The sequence below is a fragment of the Leptidea sinapis genome, chromosome 43 (genome assembly GCF_905404315.1).
Source record: "Leptidea sinapis chromosome 43, ilLepSina1.1, whole genome shotgun sequence".
Taxonomy (NCBI): domain Eukaryota; kingdom Metazoa; phylum Arthropoda; class Insecta; order Lepidoptera; family Pieridae; genus Leptidea; species Leptidea sinapis.
In genome coordinates this window covers 6,227,668-6,244,591 of record NC_066307.1, presented here as the reverse complement: position 1 = coordinate 6,244,591, position 16,924 = coordinate 6,227,668, and the positions used below count along the sequence as shown (strand labels likewise).

General features: G+C 33.3%; 1 long non-coding RNA gene across 3 annotated transcripts in view; it reads left to right on the top strand.

The window, feature by feature from the left end:
• The window catches only part of LOC126977033 (uncharacterized), a 30,303-nt gene extending 14,769 nt beyond the window's left edge, over window positions 1-15,534 (top strand). For all 3 annotated transcript variants that reach the window (XR_007732076.1, XR_007732077.1, XR_007732078.1), the window contains exon 3: window positions 15,453-15,534. This is a non-coding gene — a long non-coding RNA (uncharacterized LOC126977033). The remainder of the gene's footprint in view (window positions 1-15,452) is intronic.
• The last annotated feature ends 1,390 nt before the right edge of the window (window positions 15,535-16,924 follow it).

The window sequence follows — 16,924 nt, the reverse complement described above, 5'->3', positions numbered from 1 at the left end:
AGTTAAAACCGTTGACTCTCTCCAAGCGCGCCCCCGGTTCGATCCTCACCCGCCACGTACCAATGTGCGTTTACTTTTAATTCATATGCAAGTGTATTCGGCGCTTTATAAGATCTGCAACGCTCTTGTGTTTCCCCTGGTATTCCATAAAAGTATAATAAGTATATCGTCAGGTCACTCGTATGCATGCTCGTCTGTCCCTCTCTTCCACAAAAAAAATTACGAACTCAAAAGTTCCTCTATTTCAAACAAATAGTTATTTGTTTGATTGTTTGCTTCAGATCTCTGTTTGACATAAATAGTTGATACTAAATACTTTTTAAAGCATTAAAATGCATGTAAATGTCGGCTTGTCGCCAAATTGATTGTAAATTTAACAATTAACGCTAACACTTTATTAAAATACACGCGTTCTAATCCATTAAAAACTATTTTATTTAAATGTGTACTATCCACATTAATAACTATGAACAATATTTATAAGTATTCAGTACGTATTTCTTTAATTACCATATTAAATCTCACAATTAATTAGCTATTGGATAACAAATAATTCGTTAATTATAAATACATACAAGTCGAAAAGCTTCAAAATAGATGGCATATTACGATGTAGCACCTCATCGTTAGTTCATAATGAGGTTCTAACAATCACACCACATTGATAAGTGGCATGTAAACGATGAGAGCTTTAACACACACATTCACAGACAATTCTAGATCGCGCGCTGATTCGTTCTCGACAAGTGAATGGTAAAAGGAAGTAAAATATTGTCTGCAAGTTTATTTTTGTTATGTTGCAAAATATTGTAATACTACTTATTTTTATAAGCTCTCGAAACATCTGCATAGCTCTTTGTTCTTTAATCTATTTCTGTACGCAGTGTTAAGGAAATGTTGCAGCATAAATAAACATTTGTTAATATAGTTTCCTCAGTACAAAACTTTATATAATGTAACACATATTCTATAGCGGAACTACTTTAAACGTTGTGTAAACTATAAAAAACTATTATTATTCAGAGTTGCAAACACGGTACAAGTATATAAGATACAATATCAGGGGTAATATATACTAATGCCTGTCCATAGCGGTACATAAATTACAGATACTTCGCGGCAGAATTACCACAGTTTTGACCCTTTCGTCCAATTTTTTCACGACTAGCTTACGTCAAACACCTCAAATACGGCAAGATAATTGGTGTGAGACCAAGTCCATGTCTCGTCAACTTCAGGTATACGTTAACCGATGCCTTCGCAATGTCGTTGGTATTCACTGGCCCATTAAAATTTCCAACGATCATCTTTGGCAACGCTGTCATGAAGTCCCAATCGACCAGCAGATAAAACCCCGCAAATGGAGCTGGATAGGTCACAAACTCCGGAGGGATTCCAATCGTATTTCGAGGCAAGCCCTAGACTGGCATCCTCAAGAAAACGCAAACGGGGCCGTCCAAAGCAAACTTGGCGGCGGACTGTCATTGACAAAGCGAAAGACAACAGAAAGACCTAGAGTGAAATTAAGAGAGATACTCAGGACCGATCTCGATGGAGATCCCCTAGCTGGAGCAGAGGGCATCCACAGTGCATCTCCATGGGGGGAACTTAAATGAAAATGCAATAAATGACTTCATTACATTTAAATCCGATTAATGAGCTTAATTTTCTTAATTATTATGCAATTTTCAGCAAGCAGCATTACATTTAGCCAATTGCGCAAAATATGAAAGTATTTAATTGATTTTGTTTTAAAAGGTAGTCTACTGAGTCAAAGTGAATGTTTGCTTTACAAACGATAAAGTTTTGACCTCAGTCTAATTTCACTCGTTCCTACAACCTTCTATCCTATCTAGGTATCTCAAGATCTTAAATCCGTTATTGAGATGAGGTCGGGCGTCTAGATTGTTTAATACTCGATAAGATCCAAGGTGGCGGATGTATGTGTGAAAAATCAATTTTATTGTATCCTATATTATATAGGTCGGTCGTTAGTGGTTGCATTGTTTACCGACAGTTAGCTATTATGGGCAGTTAGAACCACCAGATTGAAAAGTGTTTAATTGGTTCAGATGTTGATATGTTAGACACAATGCTTAAAAGAGGACATCAGAGGAATCATAGGAGCGTTTCCGACGTCTTTGATATCAACCCGGCGGGTTAGACTGGCTTTCGATTTTTTTTAAATTTCTTTGAATATTTTTTTAGTACGTGCAATATTTATTTAATTTATAAATCCATCGTCGTGCATAAAGCTTATTATAATTTTATTCTTAGTTTTCAATTTGTATGTCTGTAACACACAATAATGGCAGCGGACACAATTAGATGCTTTTACTCCATTCCACTAAAGTTATTTATCTTCACGATAAAGTAGGATGGTGCGTTAACATTCTTTTTAATGTAAAACATTTAAAACGAGACATTTTTGAATGAAATAGATGCAAACATAATCCATCTTTTTTATCTTCGTTGAATCCCGTACTGTGAGGTTAGTCACTTTATATATTTCTCTTTATATCGAGAAACAGATCTCCGGCCCGCTGTGGTCTTATTCATCGATTTCACGTATTTGTAAGCTTGGTGGTAGAAATATATGATTTCACGCGGAATACGCACCGATATTTCACAAAATTATTAAAAAACCTTCTAAACACACATCTTAAAGGCTGGAAACGCTTGTGAGAATTCTCTGGTGTTGTAAGAAAGCATTCTCGTTTTCCATAAAAATATACATAGTGTCTGTGAAGGAGAGATTACAGTTCGCACTTAATTGGTGACACTTTAAGGAAAGCTTTAAGTAACTAGAAGTAATTATATAGTAAGATAATCTAGTATCAGCGTAATGGAAGCCTACTTAATGGCTAACAAAATAAGTGTATGTGATAAAATACGTTCCACTATGACTACTAACTGTATCATAGAACCTATTTGTAAGTTTCAACAACAGACATACGATGAAAAGTATGAACATAGAACTTAGCTGTAGGCGTTTCGTATAATAATGTTAATTGTAATACTTAACAGTAATTGACAAAAATTGTAAGTGTTTTAGATAATGATATGTTAGTGTTACGACAACAATTATTAATGATATCTTCTCGTGTATATGTTGTTTTGCGCGCGCGTATTTCGGCCAAGGTGTGTGACCTCAGGGCTGACACAATAATGGTACGTCTTCTGTCACTGGGTACGATATAATAATAATAAATAATAAAACCTATTTATTTCCAATCTACTATTAAATTACATCCTTACAGTTATATTACAGTTATATCTATGATTACATCTATTATAATAAATATTACTTATTGTTAGCATTATTTACATAGATAAGAAAAAAATATATATATATAATTTTTATTTGTATTCATGACTGTTGTTATGTACTGTCATCATCATTATTGATTGGAACCCCTTCTTGGGTATAGGCCTCCTCCAGCTTGTTCCATGCCTCTCTGTCCATTGCTGTCTTTTTCCATAAGAGTCCTGCTGTCGCTTGAATGTCTTCTATCCACCTTTTCCTAGGACGTCCTATTTTCCTTTTTCCTATTGGCCCTTCCCACATAGTTGCCTCTGAGGTCCATCTATTGTCTCTACATCTTGCTATATGTCCAGCCCACTTCCACTTCTGTTTCAGAGCGTAATGTAAGGCATCTTTGTTTTTCGTCGTATCCCTTCACATTTTACTTTATGTATTCTTTTTATTTTTAGTACGCTCCTTTCCATTGCTTTCTGACATGAGACAAGTTTAGTTTTAATTTTTGTATTATACGTCCACGTTTGGCATCCGTATGTGAGAGTAGGTAAAACACAGGTATCTAAGACGGTTTTCTTTAGGTGGAGGGGAAATTCTCCTTTTAGGATTTCTTTCAGGGACCAGAACTTTTTGCAGCTCATGTTAATACGGCGCTCGACCTCTTGTTCTTCGTTTTTGTCTTCGAATGATAATTGTTTACCTAAGTATATGTAGTTTTTGACATATTCAAGCGGCTTTCCGTTAAGTTGATTATGTTTGTGTGGCTGTTTGTCAATACCTTGGTTTTAGTTTCATTCATTTTAAGACCTACTTCTTCGCTTTTTGTGTTCAAGGTACTTAACATTTTTTCTAATCCCTTACTTGTTTCTGCAAATAAAACAATGTCATCCGCGAATCTGAGGTGAGTAAGTCGATTTCGATTGATTTTGATCCCTTCCCACTGCCAGTTGAGATTATCAAAGATGTGTTGCATTACCATTATGAATAACTTGGGTGATAGGGGATCACCTTGTCGCACTCCTCTGCAAATAAATCTGGGTACGATACTGATATTATATTCCGTATTTTCTGTTAGACGTCAATTGACTACAGTAGAGGCTTACTTGATGGTAAGGTAGGAAAGGGTTACGCAACGCATACCCAATGAGTTGAATAGGATCATTTTTTGAAACTTTGGGGTAGATTATTGCAATTTTATCAGCCCAGATTAGTCGCTGATATAGTAGAATTCCATAGATGAAGCAATTTTTGCAGTAAAAGGTGATTACTTTATTTATAGCTAAGTCAACTCGAGTGGAACTTAGTCCACTACCTCCTTTAGGAGCGCAATCTGACATAAGTTTACTAGTGTTATTAATACACAATTATAATTATTTAAATATTATTTGTACAAATCATATTATTTTATGATTTGATATATTTAATTATATAGAAAAAAAAACTGGTGACTTTGGTATTATTTATATCGCCTTGATGTAGTTACACACCGCTTTTTATACCAGCTTTTTTTTATTTTATGGAAAAGGAGAACAAACATACAACCAGTTACGTCATTTTTCAGTTTATTCATTACAAGCAAATAAAAATACATTATCTTCATCATAATAGTTGTCTTTTGAAGGACTATGATAAACGTGCAATTTGGCTTTTTAATATATTTTGTGAAGGTGTTCGTTGCGCCGTTGGAATTTATTCTTAAAACATTCCTTACACATGGAAGATAATTTGAAAATGTAATGGATTCTATTCTAAGAAGAAAACTCCCATAAAAATACTTTTAAGTTATTTAACATTATGTAGGTATATTAATTGCATTCCACAAAATGATCGGTAAAATAATATAAGATATGTATAATTTAAACACGGATTTGTTTGATGTCAAATAAAACAATAGAATAGATGTATATTAAGCACTGTCACAGACACAATTAAGTAATTAAACATCAGCACGAAACTTGGCAGCTCGGTGCGTGACGCGTCTTAATAATTGTTAATTGTGAAGTTTAGTTACTGCTATTATGACAAAATTATCACGTTATTATTGCTAAATAAAACATCAGTAATTCCCCTTAATATTAAATAATAGTGCGCTCTCCGGGAAAATGATGGAAAACAAACTTGATGTTGTCTTTCTGTGATTAACTCTGGTATCAAGTATTGAAGTCATTGAAATTGATATATTATATAATTATAATATAATATAACATTCGCCCCAAAAGCTAATGTGTCATCCACACCGGCGTCCATCTCCTTAGAAATTAGGAAATAAATAGGTGTGATGACAGTCTGACCTACTGCACATCAGGGGCGTGCTTATCATATAGGCAATTAGACAGTGCCTACCTCGCTATGAACCTAAATAAATATAGCACTAGTGTTCAAGTCAATTTAATTTAATTTGGTTCCATTATTTTATAACCAAACTTCTATTTAACACTCACTCCTAAATTTTTTTCTTACTCTAGATACTAAACGCCTACGGTAATTAATGTTTCATATTCCAAAGTTCAACTACGAATAATTGGATCCACAGTGCCTACCTTACTAGAAAACCAATGCACGCTGCTGCTGCACATACAGTTATTTCTACTGTTAATAAATATAACTAAAATACCGATATATAAGTTTTTTGATGATAATCTTATTTCTGCCAATGTTGTGATGAGAAATATCCCTATATGCTTACTATATAGTAAGCTTCCCATGCGCACCTCGGGGATGGAGCGACCATTTTTTATTTTTTTTATAATAAAGAAATTAAAATTAATTAAAAAAGAAGCTCGCTGAGCTTCTTGTGCCAGTTCTTCTCAGGTTTGAGGCATATATTGTCGAATAAGTGATTAAAAATACAATTCCGAATAAGATTATTGAATTTAATTTTGATGAATATGAAATATGCAAATGCTTAAAAACGTGATTAACGGGCTTATAAGCCAATTTGTTTATTTTGATCTACACTTTACTAAATTAACGCGAATGAGGTGAGGATATCCTATACTATACACATATATTCTATACTTTAAGCCAATAGAACAAAATTGAGTGGTTCTTATGTCAATTATGCTATTTAATGTCGAGATATCTGATGTAAGATGATATACTTGGCTCAGAAGTCACAATGATTACTTAACATGAACTGCACTGCCAATCGAATTTCTCTTTCGTTCATCGTAAAATATACAAACGGAAGTCAATATGTGAAACCGTCTCATTATGGTAGTTGATTTGTAGTAATCGCGCTTTTTAGAATTGGCTATTTTATTATTTCCTTTTTGAAATATATTTCACAACGACACTAGAGTACGTATAGCATATGTGTGATAAATACTAGGGGGTGACGTGGTTTATTAAAACATTGTCTTTGGGTGTTACAAAAACATCCAATAATGAATGACACACAGTCACTTACAGCATATATTGGCATGCATATTTAAATTAAAAAGGACTAATTTCATAAAAAAAAAATATCTAAGAACCAAAATCATGTTGTTGCAAGAGAATACAAAAATATGTTCAACTTTTGTATAAGTGAACCGCCTAAATAGGAGTACTGGTATGCAAGAGAGCGAACCGGTACTACCGCAACATCGCGGGCAGGACGGAGACGTCACTCTTCTTCATACCGCACCCCATTGTTAATCCGTCTGGTCGCTGAGTTGACTCACTATAACAAATATAATTGTTACCTACACTGTACATATTACAGTACAAAAAGTTAATTTTAACATTGCTAGCAACTTCTTTATCAAATTGAAATATTATTATAAGAATTAGTTTTTTTTTGAAGAAACATAACACATTAATCAAAACTTTTACTATCGTTATTTACTATTTATTGACTTATGATTTTAATAATATGACACGCAACATGTTATATGTTCATCCTTCTTTTCTTATGTCACATACAGAACGTTCAACTTTTATGATCATTTAAGTTAAGATCAGCATTAAAAAGGTGCTTACATAATATAGCGTAGAATCGGTACCATTTAAGACATAAAATAATAATATATCCACTTTTCTCTCACCGACACTATTTCACAATACCTCTTTCACCAGTGACCAAATAGTGAGAGTCAAAATAAAACTAAATACATATTGTTATCTATTTATCACTTATGTAATTAAACAATGATGTACGTTAGGATTGAGCGACTGTGGGAACACATTCATCACAATTCAAGTGCATGATACAAGTTGAAATCTTACGTATATGAGATATTGTTAGACTCGGAAACACTATATAGAAATAAGTTTTGAAAAAATGCCGCGATAGTTCTGACAAATATCGTTATACTTATAAAAGTAAATTAATAGTAAACAAAAAACGAATAACACTACATCATTAACAATAAAAAAAATATAGAAAAATATCACAATAACGCGATTTTAGTACCTACATGTAAATAAGAGATTCGCGAAAATAAATAAAACTTAAATGTTAGGTGACAGTTATATAACATGACGTTTTTCGACGAGAGTAGGAAAATCTTCAAGAAGACACCGACTAACTACTGTTTGCCCAACCACTACAAACCTCCTCTCTCTTATTTCCAGTACCCCGGAACCGTGTTAGCATTACTTCGCGGTATTAGGATCTCTCCTTCCTTGCCTCTATATCTTGTTCTTCTTCATTTTTCTTTACCATCATGACTACATTCACAAACGCCGTCATTGCTGACCAGTTATCGACCGTAGCCAACAACTAAGGACTTCTTCAAGTCTTCGAGGTATTTACTTAAATTCCCTTTGCAATAATCAAATAGTGAAGTATAATAGTGTCTGACAACCTGAAAAATCTCTTCACATATATCTTCAACACAGCCCAAACTTTGTTCCAGTGCAATTAGTTTCTTTTTTATGAAAATAAGGGACGAGACGAGCAGGACGTTCAGCTGATGGTAATTGATACGCCCCGCCCATTACAATGCAGTGCCGCTCAGGATTCTTGAAAAACCCAAAAATTCTGAGCGGCACTACAACTGCGCTCGTCACCTTGAGACAAAAAATGTTAAGTCTCATCGGCCCAGTAATTTCACTAGCTGGGGCGCCCTTTAGACCGAAATACAATAATACTTTATTGCTTCACGGCAGTAATAGGCGCCGTTATGGTACCCATAATCCAGCCGGTATCCTGTGCAAAGGCGCCTCCCATTGGAAAAAAGGAAATTAAGAAACAGCGAGGAGGAAACTGAATTCTAATTATCATAAGTTTAATGGCTGGTAATTTGTTATGTCTCAGTAAACATGAAATATGTGATTTCAAATAAAATAATATTTTAACACACGAAGCTATACTTGTATCAGATTGTTTACCAATATTGGAACTGGTTGTTGCACACTCAACAATCAGATCGTTAACGTCACCTACATGGTAACCAGGCTAGAGCATGTTACCAATCGTATGCATCATGCAGGACTTCCAAATAGCATTGTCAGAACCGTGTTTTAATATTTCAGTAAAAATACTGTGTTGTAACGGTAAGTAACTAAATGACTAAATGGGATTTCAAATATGGGCGATCGATAAATCGCTTATAAAATACTCACAGAATACCTTTACATATTTACGGAGTGTGTGGATGATGTCTCAATAACTTTTGTTTGTTTTACATTTACTTTTTGGCTTATTCGAGTAAGGCATTGACTATTCGCCGATTGAGTATGTTTGTTGCATCACTTTCACGATCAAAATGTAAATATTGATTTAAAAGAGTGGCAATGAGTTTCTTGCTACTTCTTCTCATTAGCTCAACCCTTTTCGAAGTAGCAGTAGATTCAATAAGATTTTTTTTTATGACGTTCATAATAATTGGCATATCCGTAATCTACATGAATAAAGTGATTTTGATTAGATTAAAGGAATAAACTCTGTTATAGAACAAGAAGAAACGTGACAAAAAGTGTCTGTAGGTAATGTAGAAATAATATGTGGGATTTAATCAAAATCAGAGCAAATTATATTATTTAAATTGGCTTTGACTGTCAGATGAAATTGACATACGGGCGAAGCTTTACCATATTGATATGTGGAAGGTTTATTAAAATATTTTTAACATCACATTATATTTATTTAGTACATGTTTGTGAATATTACTAATGAGAAAATGAGTAATAACGCTATTTTCTTATGTTATAATATAATAGCAATTTAACTTTATTCATACAATAATAGAATTATTACTAACGTAAAAAGTAGCAAGAAATGTAAAAATCATGGTTATTTTATGTACTTAATAACAAGTTATGGTAAATAATAATAATAATTGTAAATGTAAAATATAACAAAGATTCTGAAGACAATTTCTAAAACAGGATGCTCATTAAACAATATTTCCAAATAAATATTTAATATTAAATAAAATTTACGACTATTTTTTCACAAACAAATAAAAATGAGAAAGCATTATATGTATAATACATTATCAATAGTTTAATTGTCAGTTTAAAATTCATCTATTACCAAAGTGAACTGATAATGAAATTATTCAATTATCGGCCGTTTTCAATAACCTATCGTTTTACGCTTACTTACATTTCAATAACCTATCGCTATAAAGCATTGGACTATAATTATATTGGACATAACTATGTATAGATAAGATCTTGTCATTAAACGGTGGTAGAAATGTATCCGCAACTAGAGATACGTTATTGAAAACGGCCATATATAGATGTAGATCGTTCTACTACGATTGATCTACAGTTGATTACCATCACGGCTTTACACAACAGCAGATCCACACAAAGTAACGAGTGAATATAAAACTCAGCGCCAATATTTTCGAAAACGTTGACCATAATGAAGCTGTTTACATTTTCTCACAGTCTTTATAGATTTTATCTTTTATAAATAACTTTCACCGTGAAATACTTTCGTTTTTGGCAAATCGGAAGTATTAACGCATCATTCTGAATTCCACTAAGTTCAAGGAGTTTTTTCTGCTATAGGTGCTTGTATGTGATAGTCTTTTCTTTATTTATTTGGGCTTAAATTGCCTTTAAATCTTATGTAGAAATTTGTTGTATACAATGTTTTCTGATTGGTTCAGCTACAAATTCGTTCGTATAAGATGTTTAGTGATTTAGTAGCAATGAGTTTGTAATCATTTCTTCTCCCTGTGCTCGCGTGCCATTGTATATATATTAGGACTATGATTTGATACGATAATGTGCTTAACACCTACCTAGGGTTCGATTCCCGCTAAGGAAATAGTATATTTTTCCACGTTTGCGCGTTACTGTATTAAACTATGGTAGGAATTTTTAAGTTTTGATTTCTAACTGCACCGATGTGAAATGTGATGAAGTAAAGATTGCGCGTTTCGGCCCTGGTTTGTAAATTTCATAATTATCTATTGAGTTTGGTGTAGGTGGAAAAAATACTAACATTTTCCTTAAAGTAGTAAGCTTATATAACACTTGTCCATTCATGACAATATAATAAAGTGTAATTTTTCCTCATAAATATTACGTGGTATCTGCAGCATAATTCATCAGCTGCGACGAACGTGTCGCGTCTCCTTTCACATGCTCTCTTAATTAACTTAACGTAGAACTATTTATTGAATTCTTCAAGTTCACGAATAACGTTCAATATAATTATGAATATGTGTAAGTAGATGTTAATGATTGACTTACGGCTGTTCCCAATATACTATCTACAGATAGAGATAAATTACTACCTTCTACTGTCAGTAATTACCTGTCAATAATCTGAAGCTGTCCCAATATACCCGATAAGTCATTCTTATCGCCTTATATTGGTACGCGTGAATTGCAAATTCCATACAAACTTCTGTCGCTGGTAAGCTATACGTCGTCCCATTGACAGACAGCGTGTACGGATAAGATGAGTTACCGTCGATAAGTTTATTGGGACAGAAAAGTCAACGATAGTTACGATTTTTATCTCAAGTAAGAGATAGACTGAATATTGGGAACGGCCGTAAATCGTTTGATACTTTCTTTCTAGATAGATCATAGAGACATTAGTAAAGTATCGGAATGTTATTTAATACTTAGTTTATGAGTTCATTCTTTTTTTTAAACACTTTCAAACTAATCGCACTAGTCCCAGGCTAGGCATAAGCTGCCTGCATTTCTGCCGTGAAGTAGTAAGTGTAAACATTACTGTGGTTCGGTCTGAAGGGCGCCGTAGCTCACAAGCTACTAGCTAGGCCCAGTAATTTCAGTAAATTACTGGGTCAAATGAGACAACATCTAATGTCTCAAGGTGACGAGCACAATTGTAGTGCCGCTTAGAATTTTTGAGTTTTTCAAGAATCCTGAGCGCCACTGCATTGTAATGGGAAGTGAGTATCAATTACCATCAGCTGAACGTCTTGCACGTCTCGTCCCTTAATTCATAAAAAAATAATGATATAATATAGTATTATAACATTAACGAAGAATGCATTGCAAATGCATGCATACATACACGTACTTCCATACACACACACACACACACACACACACGCGAATTTCTTTTATTTTTATTTTGTATTAATATAGGGGAAGAGACTGAACCTCACGACACAGGGAATCCTAGTGTGAGGCCAGAATACTTGTAAAATTAAAGTTACTTACTTTGTACCAATGTATACTTTGTAACAGATATTTTGTAACAACTATGTAACTAATATGGTACACCAATAAATATTTAATTCTAAACCTAACAAATGCATTGCTTTTTCTGTGAGGAAGGTCTACTGTACAATATAATGCGGCGAATCGATCGCTTCTTTATTAAAGTCGTTTCAGTGATTGTTCTGAAGCCGAGCGCAATTATTTTAATAACTGCCGCCGATGCGATGTCGAAATCAGATTTTTCGTTCTACATTGATAGACATTTGAACATTTTCGTAATGTTTTCATAGATCACTGATTCATTTCTAACATAATTACTTGGTATGTGGTACGATTGCAAAAAGTAAGTTAATATTTGTTTGTCTTCATATTAATAAATGTTGGTATTAATTAACTGAAGATTTTATATTTTAACGTTAATACCTTCGTCTTAAAATAGCTTCAATACTGCGACACTAACTAATAAGTGATAGTGAAGTCGGGGGAAACAGTTTTTGTAGTTATATATCTTTCATTCACACCCTAAAATTAATACGACTCGATAGTTGAAGAGCCAAAGAAATAGGTAAGGAAGGTTAAGGAAATAGGTTAGGTAAGAATTATGATAAATTGCGACTGGTTGTAGCACTCTTATTTTGAACTATTTTCGCTGCGTTACATAACTTCCATTTATTTGACTTGGAGAAGCTACAAATCTTTTTCAAACTTCTGTTCTTGTGGTGATCCATCGTTAGCGTAAATAAAAAATTAAAGCGACCCATACCCATGTGTACCCATAAACTACCATATAAAAGACTAATCTGTGTAGAAATCCAAGGCACGTATTCCAGAAAAGGTTACAGAATAGGTTTTTTTAACCAACTTCAAAAAAGGAGGAGGTTTTTTTATGTTTGTTACCTCAAAACTTTCGACTGGGTGAACCGATCTCAATGAAACTAGTGAAATGATTGTATGTAGTACTTATAATTTATTTAATTTACTATTTCATTCGTTATTTTGTAGGTTATTATTAAATAAAATAAATAATATTAGAATGTTTTCAAAAAAAAAATATGATCCAACCAAGATAAATGATTTTGTCAAAGTTAATATTATGAGTTTCATGAAATAGAAGTCAACAGGAAACTAACCAACCAGGAATCGGCTACTATACTATTTTTCATCCCCTAAATGTTAAGGGTAGTCCAACCAATTTTTTTTTTTAACTTTGGGACAATATTTTTTTTATTTTTATTTGATTATGATTCAGCATTGAAAAATACATACAAAATTTAAATTTTCGCCCTTCTACGATCTACAACTATTTTTGTATCACGATTTTTATATTATTCTGTTCCATCCACCAAACCGATATAGGGTTGCAAAATGGCAATCGAATACAATAATTGTAGTAAGATATATTTGGTAGGACTGAGAATCGGTTGCATCAAAATTTTAATAATAATTTTTTTTAAATATGTTATATGACAATACGACGTTTGCTGGGTCAGCTAGTAATATACTAAAAATGGCTTTCATTGTAACCTTAGTTGAAATTATATCGATGCGTCATAATGTCAAAGTTTTTATTTGCATAAACATGTTAGATTGATGTTACATAAATATTATAAAGCACATGTTTGCCACATTTATGACGTGCATATTTTACATAATACTTTTCTAAATCATTAGTTACAATAATATCAATCTAACAAAAGTTTATATAAATTAGTAGCAGTTTTATTTATTAATATTAAAATATTTAAAAAAAATGTCAAGTTTTTAATTGAAAATATTCCTCAAATGAATATAAGCAGTTTTTAATAAGGTATGTTTTCAATTTAGATGAGAAATTCCTATTCGACGATATCTCTCATATTATGTCTCAAGGTGACCAGCGTAATTGTAGTGCCGCTCAGATTTTTTGGGTTTTTCAAGAATCCTGAGCGGCACTGCATTGTAATGGGTAGGACGTATCAATTCCCATCAGCTGAACGTCCTGCTCGTCTCGTCCCTTATTTTCATTAAAAAAAGTTATCTAAAATAATACTACCTACCTGACTGGTTGGTAATGGTTTTTAAGTAGTGCATCCACTCTTTGCTCTTCCGCTTTGTCGAGCACTTGATGACCAGTTGCCGGCTCTGGTTGAGTATCTGCTGTCCATTGCTAAGGCCCGTGGCGTACATCCCGGTAGATACCTAGATAGATCTTTGGGATGTGATTATAGATTTTTATGCACATACAAAAACAGTTTCTCTGAAATAATGTAGTTCCACAGCAAGGTACTCATAGTTTGGTGATCATAGAGAGTCATAAGCATCCCTCGCGATATGAATATTAACGAACAATTATCACAATAACTAGCTGTCACTTAATAATATCACGTAATTACGTCGCGTAGTGCGTGAGCATTCTACTTTCGCCGGCCATTGACCGGACGCTGTCGTTATAATTACACTAATTTACATTCCTTTGTTTATAAGATTCTGATAACTTACACTCTCATTACGAACACTCATATTGTGTTTTGTCACGAAGAGCTACCTTCTTAGATAATTAATAATGTCATAATATAACGACGAGTTATATTCAATTTTTAATTACGAGAAATTTATATTTTAGCCTCGTCGTACACTTTATTCTGTCGGTATTGAATGAGACTGAGAACACACGTTCTGGTAAAGTTGGCTTTATTGACAGCATATTTTAAAAAGAGTAATATGGACACAATTATAGACATAAATATTATATATTACTTTAATTCTACTATCAACAGGGAATGGATTGAATGTTAAATTACATGGGTTGCTCATGTTGTTTTAATCTTAAAATTACCAACAAATTACCTTACCTTTTGAGATAAAATAGATTTAACACAAGTTTGTTAACATAATGACAAACCAGAACTAAAAAATGCATTTAAAATTAATAAGGGATCCTCACAATTAAAATACCATTGAGAAAGAAGTGCGTAATTGTTTTGAAATGTTCAAAAGTTTATATATTAATATTATTGGCAAATCATTTAATATGCATAGATTACGATTAATTTGAGGTACTTTTTGTGTTAAAGTAATATCGTATACCGCTGCGTCGCATCAGATTGTTAAATTGATTAGTCGATGTATTTAGATGTAAATTGTATATACATATATTTGGATATAAATTGGATATAGCCTATTATAAACACACACACTCATGCCTTGTTCCCATCGGGGTAGGCAGAGACAAAAGAATGCCAATTGCTTCAATCTTTACAAACCACACCTCTACATTCATTACTTTTTTCATACATGCTAGCTGGTTTCCACTGCTTCGGACCTTTCCTTTTCTCAAAACGTCCTCAATTTGGTCGACGAATATTCTACGAGGTCTCCCGCGACCGACTTGCCCACACTCACTTGCCTTACATATATGATAAGTCATTCTTTCTTCACTCATTCGCTCCACGTGTCCAAACCATTTCAGCATTCCTTTCTCAGTCACAACATCTTCTTTCAGACAACAGCGCGCTCGTATTTTCGCATTCGGAATTCTATCAATCAGTCTCACCCCACACATATACATACACATACGTAGTGATCCCATTATAAACATAAACTTAATAAATGTAATATTTTTCAGTGATCGAGGATGCGGGCTGGATTGTTGTGCGGCGCTGTTGCGCTGACTCTACTGCTCGTAGCCGACGCCATTCCAGCACAGGTGAATAGATAACTACCACTCTATGTTAACAATCACTGTAGCGACCCATCTGTTAAGGAGATTTATTTACCAAAATCTCAAATTATGCAAAATAATAATATAATAAATTTATCAAATTTTATAAGATTATATTATTATTTATAACGATATTCTTATCAAAAATTTGTATTTCCCCTTCTTCTAAACTCTGCAATATTTGAGATTTTGGTAAAACAATCTCCTTAATAGACGGGGTTCAATATATTCTTATAATTCATACAATTATTTCTCATAAGTTCCTCCATTTTATGTACCATATAATAAAATACCATTGCTAATCACATATGCTACCAATATTATACAAATATTTTGTGACAATATTTAATCAAGGCTTATTAATTTACATACATATATTATCAGACGTCATCCTAGATGAGCCACTCAGAAATAGGAAAGATATAATCGAAAATAGGCTAACTAATAAACATGAGTTTGTTATCTAGTGTATTATAATGCTCCACAATCAGATACTTTAAATAGTACGTATGAAATGTTATATGTCTAAATCGCAAAGCCTCCTGGACCTTTACAAGCAACATATTTGTCGTTGCCAAGAGTAAAAACTCACGCACGGTATATTTCCAGGCTGTCACATTCCAGAATTGCTATGAGAGATGATACGCTATGCAGAGCACATAGATGACCCAAACATCCCGCTCAGCAGCGGTGGATTTACACTAGGGGCAGTTGGGGCAAGTGCCCAGGGCGGCAAATTTTTAAGGGCGGAAAATTTTGAAAGTGAAAGAAAATTAATTAGTATTTTAAACATGTATATTAACCGTGGAAATTGCATTTCGAATATTTATGACATTAGCTGTAACAAACTGTAGCGCAGAACGATCGTTTTCCTGTTTGAAGAGAGTTAATAACTTTTTACGTTCTACATTGACTGCTAATATACTCAATAGCTTAGCTATTGCATCGAATCCAACGTACTTCAACGTTTACATTGCGAAGAATGAATCGACCTATTCTCAATTCAAAAAGTCTGACGTGTTTGCCTGTGAAAAAATTGGTGTAGTTTAATATATTGTGTAGCTTAATATAATTGTGGGTCACCCTTAGTGCCAAATTTTGAATTGTTAGAAAAAAAAACAAATATTTATTCATGTTTTTCGAATATAATATAAGATATAATAAAGTTTCTGCAATAAATTGGTTATTTAAGTTTTAAAAATTAAAATATTTGAACTATAAGTTTAAGTAAAATTCCAGTATTGGGGCGAATTTTTCTCCGTTGCCCAGGGGCGGCATTAAGTTTAAATCCGGCCCTGCCCCTCAGTGACGTAGTTATACTCTGGTGTTGCAACAGAGATAGATCATAAGCTGTATTAATAATTGTCTCACCTCCT